The following is a 3,691-nucleotide window of genomic DNA, read 5'->3' as shown; positions in this document are numbered from 1 at the left end:
CACATATTTTCAAACCAATGACCTTTACATGTGGGTTAAGATTACACCCCATCAGTGTGTATTCTATGCCTTACAGAAAATTCTTTATTTAATATTATATACAATCTTTGTAAATAATATAAATTAATATAAAATAAATTAAAATATTTGTAATTTCATTAAAAGAATAAATTTGTTAAAATCATTTAATATGATATTTAAAGATTATTTTGAATTATCAAGAAATGGATTCAATTTGTGTGTAATTTAAATATATTTTTGAGGAAAAACTTTGATAATTAGATTGGTTATATTATTGTGATAGAGTTTCATATCACAAAAACTACCCTGTCACTAACCAATTCACATCTAGAAACTAAATTAAATATTTTATTATTAAATAAAAAGTAACACAAATAACTAAACTCTTTAAATTTAGTAATAAAATACGTATATCTTAAATATACAATAGTAAAGAAATGTAGAAATGTTTTGTAACTATGCAGTTTGCATTGTTAATGCAATACAGAGAAATTCTCCCACTGAGATTTCAATTCACAATTTTTACATGACCCCAAAAGAGATTCATAGAAAATTTTATTACTCTGGGAAAATCTAAAACAAAATATGTAGAGTAGCAAAGGAATTCCAGCAAGATGCTATATATACAATCATTTGCATTTAGATGCACTACTGCCTGCTTTGCTGGCCTTCTTCAACTTCAAAGCCTTCAAAGCAGATGCTGATATCGTTCCATTTGATGCCGGATCGATGGCCTCCGGGACCTTTGTGACGTTCCACGCAGTTCCAATGGCATCCCTAGCCACAGCAAATGTGTCATGTGTCACCTCTCCTGCTTCCTCCCCAAACCTGCACTCAATTGACCAACATCAAGAAATTCATTCACATTTTCAATGAATGGTTCCCATTTCAGCAAACCAGACACATGAAGAACTCAAAATGCAATACCTGTTTGCAACAATTTCAACTTTAGCCTCAGAAGCAACTGACAGAGCATCCTTGCCAACTATTTCTACAGCGTCCGAAACTTTGTCTGCAATTTAAGAAGAAAAACCCTATATTATCATATACCCACCATTTACAGTATTCATTTAAAACCATTTCAAGGGACTGGGAGAAATTCTGCCGTACTGAAAGCATCCAAGGAAGCAAGAAGGACATCTCCAGGTAACGTGCTAAAGAACTTCTGGCCAGCCTTGGAGCCGATAACCGGATCAGTCACGGCACCGCTTACTTTGACAACCCCAGCCAGCACTTTCTCGCTTAGTTTTTCTGTCATCCTTGACAGCCTTTTCGCTCTACACACAATATATATATCCGTGTCAACACAAAATTCAATAATTCCCATTTAGGATTTTGTTAGAGAATTTCACACGGTAGAGGAGTCTGGCTCAGAAATCAGTTGCCGCAAGTCAAATCTCCAGTTGCATATCCGTGTGAACACAAAATTCAATAATTCCCATTTAGGTTTTTGTTAGAGAATTTCACATGGCAATAATTCCCATTTAGGTTTTTGTTAGAGAATTTCACACGGCAGCGGAGCCTGGCTAAGAAATCAGTTGCCGCAAGTCAAATCTCCGGTTGCAGTAAGTTAATGGCAACTGGACAGAGGCTTAATTTAAACAGAATACACTTGGGTTGCAGAGTAGTGTCCCCACAATTTCCTTTTTACTATGCAAATGATTTTTTCATTCATATTTATCTACAACATACATTTTGACTCATTAATACATTTTTAATTAAGATTGGGATGGACCATTATACAAAATGAGGGCTTTTCTAAATTTGCAGAGGTTGCTGATTGCAATTAAGAGTTGGTAGTAAATGTTTCGCCCATACATATTTACTAACCCTCATTAAGTGCTTTAACTCTTTTATGTATAGTTAAATGTTGCTCAGATTGCTGTATTATTGCTTAGACTTTGGTTTTTTCCTCTGCAAACAAAATCACAATTTACAAAAGTTGACTATGTAAATATGGTGGTTGTTAGTGTGTTTAAGGTGCTGGTTGCGATTGATATTTCCAATTTGTTTTTGATCTTACTGGTACCTCAGAACCAATACTATGACTGAAGCAAACATGAAGAAACTATAAAGAAGATAAACTGAATAAAGAAGATAATCTGAATGGAAGTTTTTGTGAATAGAATTATTCTTTTATGAATTAGCACATAATTCATTTGAGTGGTTAATCTGCATTGGGAACCAATCGGTTAATGTTGTTCATCCTCAAAATACAACTTAAATAATTTATATGATAGATTTTCAAAATAAATCTTTGAATAAAAAAATTAGCTTTGCTGATTCGTGTTGAATAAAAAAAATAATTTTAGCGTTTTATATTTTAAACGAGCTAAAATTATTAATTTCAAAATTTTCAAAAATAATAATGATAAAACAGACCACTTAAATAATTTATTTATGTGATGGATTTCGTAAGACAGATCTCTGATTCAAGAAGATGAGTTTCCACTCCATTTACCTTCGAATATTTCTCTTTGTGCGAGGACTGATCTTCACTTGAGCACTCGTTTTCTTTTGATAATCGGCTGTTGCGGCCGTTTTGCTCTCGGCTTCTCACAGATTCTCCGCCGTTCTGTACCTGAGAAGAATAAGCGTTGGTGCAGAGGAATAAGCCCTTGATAATCTGCCCCGAACCAGCAGCAATGGCCTTGCCCACCACAGTGTTATAATCTTCCACCCTCGGCGCCATTTCAGTCCAGTACGCCACCTCCGGGTTTTCTTTCGAACCGCCCTTCGCTGATCTTGTGGATTTTGATGCCGCACCGCCTGTCGATTCCGCAGGTAACGACAGACATGCGTGTTGCTGCAGGAAACTGTCCAGCAAATCCAAACCCTCTTCGTCTGCAAATGTTACGCCGTAATTCAGTGTCTCAGCGCCGTCTTTATCTGCGGCCTCTTCGTCCGGCGGAGGGCGTATGGAGAAGAGGTAGTGACGGGCGTCGAGTTTGAGGGCGGGCTCATCCTTGGTGAGAGGCCAACGCACATCGTCCCCAACATTCACAAAATCGGCGATTCCTGTATTGCCCTGAACAAGTCGAACAATGGAAAATTCGCCGCTTCCCAACTGCGGGCTGTCGCTGACTTCTTCTCCCGCCTCCACCAAGTTCACCACCGCTCTTCCTGGAATCCTCACCAGCGTTTCTTCGATAGAATGCTCTGCACATTCCTTATCATCATCATCTTGCATTTGCTGCTCTGCTTCTGTGGCCGAAAGATGAGAAAACTGTTGCTGCAACTTGCCATTCTCATCATCTTCTTCAAACACAGCAGAAGGTTGAGCAGGCTCAGTGGATTTGTTTCTGCCCTTCTTTTTGTTTAAACTGAAGGCGTTCTTAGCCACCCACTGCATCTTCCGCGATGAGGTTTGGGCACTTCTCTTCTTATACTAATGCATGATTTTTTTATGGATGTTTAATTTGTTCTTCTGCCTCTGCTTCAGAAGAAAAGGCAATAGAAATTCTCATCCCCTTCGTTCTATTGTAGTCTCTGCTTCAACCTCTTCCTCTGAAAAATAAGGTTGCAGGTATAATCAAGTAATGCATGTGGCCCGTGGGCTGCTATATTGCATAAATCCTCTTTGTGTGCTCTATATCCTATATCTCTTGGCTATCTTTACTCAACTAAGGAACAAAATGGTCTCGAAGGAATGGAATGCATCTTCCTCCTA

At 37.8% G+C, this 3,691-nt stretch overlaps 1 pseudogene across 1 annotated transcript; it reads right to left on the bottom strand.

Moving 5' to 3' along the window:
• Positions 1–419: 419 nt before the first annotated feature.
• On the bottom strand, positions 420–3,373 carry LOC149197273 (senescence/dehydration-associated protein At4g35985, chloroplastic-like; annotated as a pseudogene). The gene is made up of 4 exons (XR_016254747.1): positions 2,483–3,373; positions 1,132–1,298; positions 949–1,033; positions 420–849 (listed from the first exon to the last, which is right to left on the bottom strand). The product of XR_016254747.1 is annotated as a senescence/dehydration-associated protein At4g35985, chloroplastic-like (transcript).
• Positions 3,374–3,691: the final 318 nt, after the last annotated feature.

Source organism: Pinus tabuliformis, chromosome 2_2, assembly GCF_031772625.1.
Source record: "Pinus tabuliformis cultivar Carrire ecotype Pingquan chromosome 2_2, CPIR1, whole genome shotgun sequence".
Lineage (NCBI taxonomy): Eukaryota > Viridiplantae > Streptophyta > Pinopsida > Pinales > Pinaceae > Pinus > Pinus tabuliformis.
Note: the sequence above shows the minus strand (reverse complement) of the source record. Positions and strands in the feature narration are given on the sequence as shown.